This window comes from Nothoprocta perdicaria, unplaced genomic scaffold (assembly GCF_003342845.1).
Source record: "Nothoprocta perdicaria isolate Ctin4 unplaced genomic scaffold, notPer1 scaffold_194, whole genome shotgun sequence".
Lineage (NCBI taxonomy): Eukaryota > Metazoa > Chordata > Aves > Tinamiformes > Tinamidae > Nothoprocta > Nothoprocta perdicaria.
In genome coordinates, this window is record NW_020455138.1 from 1,388,167 (window position 1) to 1,403,119 (window position 14,953).

Consider the following 14,953-nt stretch of genomic DNA (forward strand, 5'->3'; position numbering starts at 1 on the left):
CCACCAGAGACACCAATCCCTCTGAACAAAGTGCGGTTCAAAGATGGGAGTTAGATCATTAAGGATGAAAATAATAGAATTACAAACAACTTGTAAAACAAATTCTATTCTTTAATAAATGTCGAGTGTGCTCATACATATTTAATGTTAACAGTTTTTTTTAACAGCTGGGGCTGTAACCTTAGCTGCCCAACGTGGAATTTACTCCCGTCATCCATGTTCTCATAGTGATAGAGATAGAAAGCAGCAAAGCACTAACTCAAAGTTATGTTTACCACATTTGAGCTGTTGATTTATTTGCCACTGGCAAAGACATAATGGGAGCATCCCATTGGACCATAAACACTGTTAGTCCTGCTGGACACCTTTCATACAGTCTAACTAACACACTAACTCTTGCTACTGAGCAATGAGAACAGTTCCTACTAGCAAACTTAGTCGCAGGACATTCTGAGTAGCAAAACTATCCATATCTCTTTCTATTCCACCTCCTTGGTTTACTTGGTTTAATTCTTTAAGGCAGAAGCTGACCTTTAATGTGCATTTACACGGCACCTTAAACTACAGGCCCTGGTCTCTGTTAGCACCTGTTACTGCAATATGACAGTAAGTGGCCCCGATAATAGTTTTAAAAGATTTTTTCTTTTAGACAAAGTCTAAAATGGTCATATTTCATACTGCTATTTTAATCTACCTAACCTCTTATTGGACAAGTATCTTTTACTGGGAGGAATATAGTCATGTATAAATATCCTTTTGTATCRTTCATGTATTACTCCCAGATTTTTTCGTCATCAGCAACACTTATACATTGGAATGTAAAAAATAAAAGAAATAGTGTAGTATTTTCTAAATAAATATTGGGATTATTACAACATTTATTCCAGAATGGTTGGGGATAACTGCCACCCATTTGAAACAGAAAGGTTTGTCGACTGTTGTGTGATGATTTTCTACATACATTTTTGGCAATCTATAATTCATAAAGTAGAGATTTATAAAAGCTATCACATTAAACAAGTACTGAGCTTAACTCGACGCAGAGTAGCCTGGATAAAACCCTATGACTGTACCATATGTAAAAAATAAAAAAAGAATGCATTTATTCTCGATTACTTTTTTGAAAAGAGAACCCTGTACAAGTGACTACAGCAGCATGTTCTGTCACATTCTTTCCATAAACTGAGCCCTGTCAGTGACAGCAAAACAGATTGTGTGCATCTGCTGGGAAGGAGCCAGATGACAGTGGAAGAAACACACATGGATACCTTGGCACAACAACTAAAGAAGTAGAAGAAAAATGGACAGAAAGAGGCAGAAAGTTCTACACTTTAATTAAAATAGTCTCTGCAACAAGAATGAAGTTATCTAAGAGTCTGTTGCAGACTGCACGCATTACTTTGTAGTGCAACTTCGTAAAAGGAACTGCATATTTATACTCTACATTGTCTTGTTTACTCCCTGCAGGACTCATATGGCCGCCATCCCATAGTGTCTGCGTGCTGTAGAATTTGCTGCAGGGAAGTATCACCCTCATTTCACAGGCAAGGGGCTGACGCATGCACAACGTGAACTCTTCATACTCGTGCAAAATGTGTGCTGGGAGAAGGAGTTCAATCCCCACCGCCCAAATGCAGGCTGCCATCCTAAATGCTAGTATATCCTTCCCGCGCTTGGTTATGCTTTCAGCCAAAAATGTTGTTATACTTAAAACTGACATTAAACAAATTCCCTCCTAGTACTCTCGCATTAAAGAACTAGTGAGTCTGACAAGTTAAATTAGCGCAAATGGTGACTGAGTCAGCTTTGCTGTTCCTGCTTACAGCTTCTCAAGTTTTACTGTTGAATATATGGATTGAGAGCCTGAGACGGCGCTAAAATGGATCAATGAGTTACAGTCTTCAGTACAGAAATTCCACTACAAATAATGATAACTGGGTAAGCTTATATAAAGGCAGAATCTGTTCTTCACTAACAGTTAAAAACCAATCCCAGATACCGACTTATCATGTCAGCAGAACGGCTTACTTATACTCTGGGATGAATTTAGGAATTCTGCTGAGTCTCCAAAATAAATCTTTTATCCTAGGTGTTGTGGGCAAGTCATTTCCTTTTGGTCAGTCCCTTGAAGATAGAATAAATAGACATAGATGGGTATTTTGTTGTTGCTTTTTTTAAGAAAAGTGTGTTCTAATTAGAAGGACACACAAACATTTCTGAACTGTACGCTGATGTCCAGTTTCGCCTTCTATATCATCAATAAGATGCGACTGCCGGCTGAGTAAAGATTAGTGTAGCACCTAATGGTCTGAACAGCAAAAGTCATATATTTAGAGCATCTGGATGCCTCATGAGGCCGACAGTTTCAGACTTATGTATTCCATATGCAGTGATTGGCTGATACTCTCAAGGTATTTCAGAATCACATTAGCAAAATGGAATGATTTGATATTTTTAAAACTCATATATACCATTACATACTAAAATCACCATCCAGGCAAGAGCAGCCTATATGTCTCTAGCCTGAGAGAAGATCAGGAGCAGCACCTTGAGGTTTCAGCTTGTTTCAGGGTGTATGAATGGCGACCACACGTGTCCAGGCTATAATACCCAAAAGTGAACTTTATAAACTTTCTAAGTCTCCTCATAATGCTCTTGATCAAAGAAAAGGCAGGCCTCTACACATTCTCTTCAGTAGCRTAAGCGTGGTCTGGAAGAGAAGATAGATAAAGAGATCTTCTTTTGAGAAGTTCTATTCAAGTGGTACTTCTGGTGCTAATGAGTTCGGAAATGGAGTCACAGTGAGACTGAGAAAGATGTGGATGTTAATTAACAGAACGAATGATAATTCCGTATGAAAAGGAGTTTTTAGTAGGTCATCACATCAAGTCAGAATACAGGAGCAAAGGAGATAGTTTCATGTATTCAATGACATCCGCAATACTGCTAAATAAATATATCCATATCCGCGTATGTAAGTTCTCTTTGTATTTGTGAAATCAGAATTGCACTATTAGAGTGGAAAGAAAAGGGAAAAGCAGCACAATTTTACTGCCAGCAAGCTATTTCAAGATCATAATGCTCTTACATAAATACTAGACAAGAATGGATATCTGCACAACTTTTTAACCACAGTTGTTGTTATTCTTCACTTGCGCAAGCAAAATAACGCAGTCAGGAAGTCAGGTTGGGATTCATACACACACATATTCAACACTGCAACATTAACTGTCCAAGAAACTGGCTGAAGAGGCACGTGTGCTAGGCCACAAGGTCCTTCCTAAAGGACCACCCAAGCTCCACTGCAGATGACCAAAATCGGCCATGTAACTGCTATTTTTGAACTATATATATTCTCATAAAAGTTTATTTAACATTCTTGGGTAGCCTGAGCAATTTATCTCACCTTGAAGATGTGCTGCTGTCTCAAACAACCTATAATCAATCTTTCAGTCATTTACAGCATGCTCATACGTAAAAGTAGTAGTTTCATACATTTAGATGAGTACATGCCTAAATGTAAAGATAAAACAAAAGGCATCTTCTTCCTTATGCATTGTGCATAAAAAAAGAAAAATCAGACTTTTCAGACAATGTAGTAGGAATTATTGTAGGGAAAATCGCTGCTTAAACTATTTTAAGCTATATTACAGACTAGAAAGACAGAAGCATTGGTATTTTTTGAGAAGAGATGACAAGAGACCAACTCGCTGGCTAAGGAGCTATGGCATTTCGGTGGAATATGATTCAATTACAGCCCTCCATTTGCTGAATACTTAATTAGCTGCGCAAAAATGAGATGGCCTCAAAATGGGAAAGGAAGAGTAGCGTTCTTCCAGAACATGCTACAGCCAAAGATGAAGATTCCAGAAAGAAAATTTTATTTTCTGTGAACTACTCCAAATGGAGAGTAGGAAGGATTTCACACCAAGTTTCTCAAATGCTGGATTTATTTTGTAGAAGTTAAATGAGTGGTTAATAAGAATTTATGCACTTAATCTGGAGATGTGGATTCCAGTAGACAAGAAGACACGCAGTGAAGCAAAACCTATATTCATTTTTTTTTTTTCATCTAGCCCTAAGACTTTTCTAAGCTGCGTAGGTACCTCCTGGAACACTTAGTGGATTTTCGCTCCTACAGCACCTCAGTGAAGCTGCTAGCTCTCCTCTCTGTTTTGCCTGTGCAGAACTGAGATTCTCTGCATAATAGACTTGCATAAAATAAGATTGTAGCTGAATTTAAAATTAAATGGAAAGACTTTGAGTCTCGGTCTTGCATCCTATGCTTTGGACTATTGTGCATCTTCTGCATTTTATTTGCACAGTTTCTTTCAGCTTGTTTCAACTGCTCAAACACAGAAGAAGAACCTTTTCAGAGATGACAGCTAGTGTATTCACAAGATCACGATATATGAAATATTTTTAAAATTGCTTTTTATTATGAAGTTTGGTAACTCATATTAAAGGACGCCTCTTCCCAGCCTTTCTGGAAATCATCATCACTGATGGGCTGCACGTGGCAAAGGGTATTATCACATTTAAGAACACTGGTTAAAATTTGGAGCACATTTTCAGAACTAGATTTACAAAATCTTCACTTTGACAATAAAAAAGTCGTATTTTAATCTTAGATATCTAGCTGAGATCACTGCATACATCAAATGTACCCTGTGTGCATGCATGGTACTAGATTTTTGTTCAATCATTCTGCATTTAAGATTAGCATTTAGATGAACATATGAAAACAGAATGTTGCTGCAAGTCTCTTTTTTGCAAGTATCTGCAGAAGAATCATTACAAAACTATACTGCTACACTTCATGATTTTAAAGGCACATCTGAAATATCTACATTGTATTTTSAACTAATATCTATCAAACACGGAATCTCTATTTTTAGGATGGTGTTTAAATTACAGAGCAATCTTCTGATGCATTAGTGGAACAGCTTCCTCTTTCCAATCACATCTGGAAAACAGTAGAGCGAAAGGAGAGAACAAATACTTTCTTCCTGACCATTAAAACTACTTTTAAGCAGGAATCTGGAGAACTGCTATACCATGTCCTGTTTGTGGTAGTCAAAGAACCGATGGTCTCATGACAGGTTTGTCTTTAATCTTGCACGGATAAAATGTGGTAGAACATAGCGCTACTGCTTTACAGACAACATTTAGCGACTTGTAACAGAAGGCAGCACCAGAAAATCACCACTTGTCCAGAGACATGACAAGTTCTGTTCATCAAAACAGACCAGAATATCTTTACTTTGTGTCACGCCTCTTTGCTGCACCATGTATTGTTTCATATTGTTATTATGGAGTAGAAAAATAAACAGAGAAGATGCTCTGGCTCCATTGAGACCTCCAGGTGGACTCAGAGAAGTATTCCTCTGTGGGTCTACAAGTAGGAAAAATGCCTCACGGTAAAAAAACTCCATGCAAAAACACCATTTCTTCTATTGCTCTCTTTCTCTGCTTCTGTCATGAGGAATCACATGGCAATTATTGCCACTCTACCTTTTCCCCGCTACATTTTTTTTCTAGTATGWACTTTTGAGAAAGGCAACACTCAGTACGCCAGGCATTCAAGATGGACCATTCTGCTCATCATCAAACCATGTACATGAAGCCCATGACAAATAACTAGCAGAAGCATAACTAAATTAACCATATGTTTTTTTGAATGAGGGTTTAAGCACTAGAACTTGCGCTGAATCTAGACCTTTGTTTTACCTTGTCAATATCAATTTTAGAAAACAAAAATACAAGAATTTTACCCTTTACCTTTACAAGAATTTACCACTTTTCAACTTGTATACCAAGAAATATTAAAAAGACTGTAGAGAAATATTCTTTTGTTTCTGCTCTGTACAATTTTGTTTTAATTGTAGCATAACAGTACAGGAGAAGCACCAGATACGTAGCTGGAATAAGTGAAGATATGCAGATTTCTGCCTACCAAGGATAAAGGTAGGCATTCTCCCTCTCCGTACATAAAATCACAGGCAGTTCTGCTTTAATTAGGGAGCTTGCCAATCACTCCATCGTGCTGCCTTTTAAGAAAAATCTGGAATATTATTTTCCAATTAATTTTGAAACACAATTTTGAATCATTTACAATTGCTAACAACATGCCATGTGTAAATAAAAGCACTAGTAATTCATCCGCTCTCGGTTATTTTGTCTTAGTGTTTATTATAAGAACTTTAATGAAATTCTGCTTCATTCCACTTAGTTTCAAATGCGTCTACCASTCTGTAGACTCTTACTAATATTTGGGGTCATATTTCTGATCTCTAAAATTTATGCATGTGTTTTTTGGAAAAAGCTGTACTTTTTGTGTGCCCCTGCAAGCACGCAGCCTCTGGCTCAGTATTCCAGCATATAAAATATGTTGTGTGGAGGTTTAGATAAACGCGCAGTTTCACACTTATTTCACATATTGTAGCAGGGTAATAAACTGGCTTTTCCCCATTATATTGCTCGACTAGTCCTTTATCTGCATCTTATACACAAGATAAAAGAAAAMCAGGCCACTTTTCCAGCAGTCTGTGGCAAAACAGGATTTTATCAAATAGCGCTTCAAAGGTCAGTTCCTCATATGTATAAAACACATTTAAACAATCACTGTTATTATTTTGTTAGAACTGTTACCCTACATCCACTATAATTAAGGCTTATTCATAGCAAGCCAAATTCTATACCCTTTAATAGGAAGTACGTTTAAAGAAAGTCTGCAAGATTAAGGCTTCGTGTGTGACCGCAGCTTATTGTGCCCTGTCCTCCATTCGGATCCTGTCTTCACAAGCCCTGCAAAGTCCCCATGTTCCTCAGGGCCTCCTCCTTCCCTGATCCCCCGCTCCCCATGTGCGCTACAGGCAGGAGCGGCCCTCAGGATACAGGTGGACACGGAAGCAACGCAGGCCTGAGCGCGAGGGACCGTGATGTCCCCTCTCCCAGGAGTGTCTCCTGAAGGGTGCCAGCCTTCCTGCGGCCCCAGGGGAGCTCCTGGCTCCACGTGSCCACGGCCAAGCTGCCAGCGCAGAAGGGGCGCACGGCCAGTCCTGCCAGAACCGGGTCCCTGCCCTTTCCTGAAGATCCACCCGCTTTGGGACAGCTTTAGCACCCAGTGGAACGACATAAAATAATCTCCCCTGGGAATTCCATAGGGATTTTTAAAATGAGATGTGCCCTCCTCAAAGCGTCTTGCACTGGTAGATATGTTCTGGAACATCTCTAGGCTGATTACTCAACAAGTAAGAGATATTGGGATTAAAATAATGCACCTTTATTCCAAATGGAAATGACATACTACAATGCCCTTGTCTGAGGAGGAAGAATTTATTAGAAATTAAATAGCGTATGCCACTATGTTACTTGTTATTTCCACTACTGAAGTAACACTTCACGTGGACACTGCTCTGCATTATGTTTGCTTTTGCAGATGTGTTTTATAAACAATTTCACAATCCTCCCTTCTTGTCCTTTGTACATATTTTGCTAGCGGCTACTGATTGACTGCTTAAAACTAAACACTGCTATTTAACTGAGCGTGGGTTCCACAGGATGACATGAGTGCTGTACCTACAGCAGCAAAAATAAATTATGTTATTTCTAATTGTGTTTGCTTAACTGTGCCTCTTTTGATTAYGGAATGATAAATAAAAGGCATTAAATAAAAGGCAAAAGGTCTTACATGAGTTTCTCACAGAAACGCATGCATGTGGTTAATAATAATTTTCATGATAAACTTCATTTAATCAATTATACGGTTGAAGAAATAAGAGTCAGAAAAGACCTGTTGGGTTGAATTCTAAATTTCAGATCAGTAGCGCTTTACAACCTGGGAACAGGAAACCCAGGATTTTTATGCCATCTGTTCAATTCCATCCCTAATCTGTGGACTCCCCTATGGTTAATTTAAGGCAGTAGCTTTTGACTTCTCCTTGGCAGAGCTCTCTGAATCTCTCTACGCTCAAACTCTCAGGGCCTTCCAATGCCAGGGAAGGTGGGGAAGGCAGGGACGAGCGCGTCCACCCTGCTGAAGCAGCGGGCCGTGAGCTCACCTGCTTGGGGAGTTACAGAGGCACCCAGGCGAGGGACCGCACGGCTGCATTGCTGAATCCATCTGGCAAAAAACTTTATTCCAGACAATATCCCAATAAATAATTGTCAAATATTTGTTCCAGACCTGTTTCTAACCAAGTATGATGATATATTTGCAGAGTTTCTGAGGATATATTTCTACAATCTAAATGTGTCTGGGGGGAGGAAGAAAGGAGGGGAAAAAAAAAAAAAAAAAAAAAAAAAGGCAGTTTAGCAGAGGTCTGTTAATGACCCTATATGTGAACTGCCTTAAAAAACCTTCCCTGTGCTTCACTCCTCCCTCACATTTACTTTCTCTTTCCAAGAGAAGCAGCAATGTAACTAAGCCATGAGAAAATCCTATTGCTTGTGCATGTCAGCATTCCTGCCTGAACAAGGATGGCCATTTGCATGCTCTGAAATGCTCTCAAGGCACAAGAAAGTTGACAGGGTAGGATACGAGTTGATATTTAGCAGCTTAAATAAGCGGCACATCCCCAAGCTGTTTAAAACTAATGGGGGAAAAGTGTGTTACAAGCATGGGTGATGACACAATCCTAAAAACCTATAAAAATTTCTTATTTTTACCTATTTAAAACCATGCATCAATTCACAATTGAGATCCGAACGTGTAGAYTGAACTCTCTGTATTCTGTGGGGAAAGGAAAAAAATATGTATGTAGATAGGTGAAGACATTTAAATTTATGATATATTCATTAAGAAGAAGCTGAAAATTTTCATCGCTCTGATGAATGTACAATGTTTTGAGTGTAAAATCACTTAATTTCTCTTCAAAACTTGCTCAGTGGAACAAGTATCTAGGAAATCCATTGCTTTTCTTGAATCCTTAGAATAATAGGTTACATGACATTAACATGTGAAATTAAATTGTGCAAAAGTATTCTCAGCCTTCGCCGCTACTTCATCCTGGTAAGACTGTACAGACAGCTCAAATACACAATCATAGCCCCTAAGTTATATTTTGTCACACTGATGCCTGAAAACTCTTTGAAAATTATATCTTCCCTTCTTAACAAACAAAGAAAAAAAACCCCACTACTGTTACATGATATAAATCTAATATAATTGAATGCTTTTTCAGGTATTCATAGGTTCTATGGCCAAAGTGAACTTGTAAGAAAAGGACACTATATGTCAGTCTTGAGCACTCCAAGCTCTGCTTCAATAATTTACGCACACAGATTCATTTTCAGAGGTACTGGACCCCCACCTCTAGCATCGAAACTGCAAGGTGCATATTTTGTGCATATGAAAACTTGCCTAATATTATTTTTTGCTTATATAGCATTAAAATAACGAAGAATATTTACAGAATATAACAATTTAACTACTCTTTAAGGACTAMAATGAGCGAGCATGTCTCAGAGTAGCCTTCTTCATTTCACTTGGCTGTGAGGTACTTCAAGTTATTTCMAACGCTTGTATGGCTGCATTTATTGCCTATTTCCAATGGAAACACTATCCTACCGAAACTTCTTAAATTGCCTTTTGAGACTCATAAGAAGTTGTTGAAAAGTTAGTCTAATGAACAAGGAAAACAGAAGGGAAAAGAAAAGGAGAACGTATGCTACGCATGACGCCGACTTTACCAAATACAGCTAGACAAAGCCAGAAGCAAAGAAAATTGAAATGTGCTTCRTAATGTCCTTTAAAACAAAACATCTAAATTTACAGGGCTCTCCTTCTGATTATAACACACACAAAATTAAATACATAAATATTAATTTTATGTATCAYATAAGATGAAGGCAATGAAAAAACAATGTTTACATTTATGGGTGACTCATTAGTGTTTTATTATGTGAAACACTAGGAGGCATCAGTTGGGTAAAAAATGGGTTTTTTTGTTCTTGTTTTTTAAAGGTAAGAAATTAGCATACAAGCAACCATCAAGGAAGTTTAATATTCTCAAATCTTAAAGGGCATGTCATAACTAAATTATGCAAATAGCTAAAAATTTGTATTCTCATTGATAAGAATAAAGGGCAACATTTAATTTGCTAACTATTTTCTCGGGTCAGGGTGCCACATTCACAGATGCAACACGAAGTATATTATATTTTGTTTTTAAATATAAGAGAACAGTTTGGAACTAAGACATCTTACTTGTTCCTCAGTACAATACTTTTTTGATAAAACTGCAAAAAAACTGACACCTTTCGTACACTTGTTTCTCCACTCCTCGTCTTAATAGGGTAAGCGCTGTGAATTTAGCACAGTCTTTCAAGAACTTTTAATTGCTATTGCAGGATATCATTTAGGCAAAAATGTTCTAAAAAAATCCCAGGATAATCACCAACTAATTTTTAAACCTGTTTTCCAGAAATGGTGAATAAACACTGCTTTTGAAAAATTGTATACCAATGCTACAAGTGGCTCTTCCTTTTAGCATCAAGTCATAGAAATCTAATAATCGCAAAATTGAATCTTCCTTGCTTTAAATTGCATTTAATAATGACTAAGCAACGGAGTTATACTTGTCTTATAAAATAATCAATTGAAAATGAAGTGTGCCCTGCCATGCTGCAGCAATCAGCTTTTATCTCTCCCCAATCAAAATGACATGTGAACTGCCTAATCCTTCTTTTGTAAGGCACATAAGACTTTGTTGTCACTGTTGGTTTTGTGAATCGCCTCTATAAGCTGGTCTGATTTCCTAAAGATGACAGATMCCACTGAACAGACAAGCTCTGCAGTCAATGAGACAGTGAGATTAAGGTGGAGGACTGAAGACACCAGCTTTAAATCACCTGTCCACATGTAAAATTGGCCATCAGTCCTAAGAAAGTCACCTTAAAGCTGTCAGAAGAGCTGGGCAATTCCACTATTTTAAAAATAGAAAATTAAGAAATTCTCCTTCCTCCCCACCCCCGCAATTTTTCACTTGTACCATCAGTGGTGCTTGCTAACCRGAATTCTTCTATGGCCATTTTGCTTTTGAAATAATGTGCAAAAAAMCATATTTCCAACCTTTCAATATACCATAATACAAACCCTATTCTTAAAGTTTCATAGCTGTTTTAAATTACGTATTTTAATGCTTTATATATCTAAATTACTACAGAGTCTGAACGAGGATGTAGAAAAAAAATCTCTGTTAATATTATACAGCTAAACTTAAAAAGCTTAAATTATGTCCCCAAAATAACCAGTATGGTTATATCTCAAAATGYGGAAGCAGAGACTACGAACTTCTTGAAATTACTTAGCACCTTTTTTTAATGTTCATCTTCATAATCAGTTTTATAATGAATTTCATTATATATTATCTGATTTTTTGGATTTATTATATTATCAGGTAATTTAGCAGAACTATGTCCAACAGGTAAACCGGAGTCAACGTATCATGAACCAAGTGATCATTCTTTCAAGCACCCAGTATCAGTTCATGACTTCTTGCCTAATGAGTCGTAGAAATACTCCCTAGCTCCCTGTGAAGATGAGCTGAAGTATTTTGCTGAACAGCAAATTAACCTAGTACAGTAAATTAACCTATTACAAAAGAAAGTAAAATTTAAAAAAAAAAACGAAACTGGCAAAAGTATCGAGTTCACAACTCTCTGCTTAGTTCCTAAGTCTGTATGCAGTTATATTTACTCACTAAACAGGGAGTTACTCAATTCACTAGCAAAATCTTTCAGAGGTAAACTTTTGGAAAAAATATCAGAAAGGTTCATTCTCTTTGCCTAACGCATATTAGATATTTTTTAAAACAGCACTGTTTAATATAAGTGTCTCTCYATTTTGAATACATATGTTGCAGAGCCACAAATAAAGGGAGTTTAGGAAAAAAGAACTATAAAGTTTTAAGAAAAAAATCTGACTACGATAATGAAAGAAACTTCATAGAAAGTAAGTATGTGTATGATTATCCATATGACTCTCTAAAATTAGCATCTCAGGAACGTGCTTCTAAAAGACRCACTATTCATCATTTAGTACCAATTCCCACAAGACTTTTTTAAGCCTATTTCCTTTTTTCTTATTCAAGTGATCTTAACAGTATACAAACATATCTGATTCCTACCTTCATTTACAAGGAAATCAGAGGAATATTCATTCAACCTCTAAGCCAAGAAAGCTGTGGGACAAAGCCCTATGTTAAGGTCTTCTGCGGGCCTGATCCCGCAGCCCACTATTCCTGGTCCATCTCCATGCAAGCAGCATCAGCTGTGTAAGTCCTGGGTTGTGTGAAAGTCTTCACATCTGAAACCCTACAATTCCCTTCTGATGCTATCTATTGTATACTAATTAAAAAAGAAAATATATCAAGATTTAAAAACAAAAGGATTTGTACCATGAGGAATGCATATAAAAGGAATGAAGGGCCGTTCTCTTAAGTTCTTACTCAGAGAAATTTTCCATTACTTCCAAAGGGACTTAAGAGTGAGAAGAGACTTTTCTATTAGACTCAATATGAATTATGAGTTTGTGAATGCAGACAGACTAATATATAAATAATACATGTATTTTAATAAAACTGATCAAGAATTTTTTATATATATATATATATTACTCATTGGGCTCCTAGCATCATATTAAAAAAAGATAGTATACAAAAGAACAAATCCCCGAAGTGATCAAATGTTTGAACTGSAAATGAGAATGTAATACGGAGGTTAAAACTGGTTCACAGGTGGTTATATTCCATGCCCTGCCAAGCCTGCAGGGATTAGAGTTATTATACTCCATATAAACATCTTTACTCTTCTACCACAATACCCTGGAAAGTGCCAGTAAAAAGCAAACTAGTCGTATTTTCATCTAACACAATTGGTTTACCATTCATCCTGCAGCACTTTTAAAGTAAAGATATGAAACTAGGACATTTGCTATCAAGCTCATCATTAAATATGTGCTAGGAAAATTCATTTTGTGTCAAGGCAATTCTCTTCTGATCACCAGTGAAATATTGGCAAAGTGCCTTTCTCTGCTTAATTCTCTTAAATCCTTAGTCTGAAGCTGTGTATTACAGTATTTGATTTTAGGATACAGGTTTTTGATAATAATAATAATTGCTATATACAACAAAAGAAAATAAAACTCTTCTATAAAAGATGATGTTTAAGTTCCTGCAGCGATTAACTGAGTTTTGCTTTGCACTGTGCTCTTTTCTATTTTATATATATGTTTTTGAGAAAATGAATTATTATTTTACCTTTATACTTGTTTTGTTTTTCAAGCTGCCAGAGGGTCACACTAAGTTTTATGGAAAATACACGTATTACAGTTACATACTGCACCAATCGTCTTACATGTGCCTCATTTATATTAAACTTTATCTTAGCCCCGAAGTATCTGCACCACAATTAAAATAAACAGTTCTAAAAGACTGACTAGTCCTACTTCTTCATGCTAAAAAAGTAGAGATTACCTACATACAGTACTATGTAAAGATCAAAGCAAACTATCCCCACAAAAGTAGGAAGCCTGTCTTAAATCTCCACAACAATATAAGGAGTCTGTCCATCCCAACCTTAGGCATTCAAATGAGAGATGCACGAAGTTAAACACTTCCGAGCACGCATTCCCTAAGCTCAGGAACTGAAGAGCTATGATACAATTAAGTTTAAGAGYGTTTCACTCTTAAGCTGGGCTGTTTCCTTAGTCAGAGAAATCAGGGTACAAGCACTACAAGGTCATAGCATTTGGTGAACTATTAAAACCAAATAAGCTCCAAGCACTTTGCAATATCAAGCATACAAATGACGTGAACTAACTTCATCAAAGTTTAAACACTTACAACGCCGATAGGGACAAGTCTGTGGTAATTTGACTAGACAGTGATTTAACAATGTTACTTGTCTGAAAAGTTACTTTAAAGCAATTGACAGTGCAATCATCCCCTTCAAAAGTCTGCMAGCAGCCTCCATCCCACTCCACACACACCGACTGATACATTCTCCAAATGCAGTAGGAAACGTATATGGGGCTTGTGTACAATGCCCACGATATCTCATCGCAACGCTGAATTCCCCATGTACTTACATGATAAACATTTAGCTGTCTAGATGATCAGGCTAGTCCTTGAGATATTTTCCTTTCTCAGGAAAAAGCAAAAATCCCTTTACTTCTTGCAGCCTTTAAATATTCACCACCTGGTTCACCATGCAGCCTCCCTGAAGCACCCGCACGAGCCTCAAAGTCAATCCAATAAGCAGCCGGGCGATGCCTGCGGTGCGCGTGCGGGTGTGCGTGCTGTGCGGGTGCGTGCAGCGCGGAGGAGGAGGAGGAGAAAGTGCCGGAGCTGCTCGGCGGATTAAAAGTAACCGGACTCGTCCTGAGAGCGTCCAGGAAGGAAGTGACAGCAGGCGAATGGGAAAAGGAGAGCAGCTCAGAGCCTTTGTAACATCGCGGAGGGGAAGGGGGAGGCAAGGCAGGGATTCGAACTACACGCCTGATGAGGTGTCCTTCTCTGCTCCTCTCCCTCTTCCTCCCTTCGCTTCTCCTTCTCCGCGTCTCTCTTTCTCTCGCTCCCACAATCCCAAACGAGTGACTCTCTCCTCCCGAGCTGGAGAAATAATCAGTTTCACTCTTGCAAAAAGGGGGCGGGATCAGAGCCCGAAAGCGTTTTAATAAAACAAACATAGAGCCGCGGCAGCAGCTCCTTTCCTTGCCCCTCTAGTCTAAACGAGATTGATAAATTACTCCACTACACTACTTTAATTATGTATATGGTATGCAGAATAAATCACTGAACATCAGCACCTCAATCAAGCACTTTTTAAATGATAATTGCATCTTGGGCGAATCAATCTCTCCATTCCTGACATTTCGCTAATTTTAGTTCCGCGGTGGGGGCAGCGGCACATGTCACCCGCAGACCCCACGGCAGCGGCTCGCGGCGCG

General features: G+C 37.9%; 1 protein-coding gene across 4 annotated transcripts in view; it reads right to left on the reverse strand.

Moving 5' to 3' along the window:
- MEF2C (myocyte enhancer factor 2C) overlaps positions 1-14,620 on the reverse strand; it is a 116,097-nt gene extending 101,477 nt beyond the window's left edge. For all 4 annotated transcript variants that reach the window (XM_026037246.1, XM_026037244.1, XM_026037245.1 and 1 more), the window contains exon 1: positions 14,093-14,620. The gene's annotated coding sequence lies outside the window, so the exon portion shown is untranslated. The remainder of the gene's footprint in view (positions 1-14,092) is intronic.
- Positions 14,621-14,953: the final 333 nt, after the last annotated feature.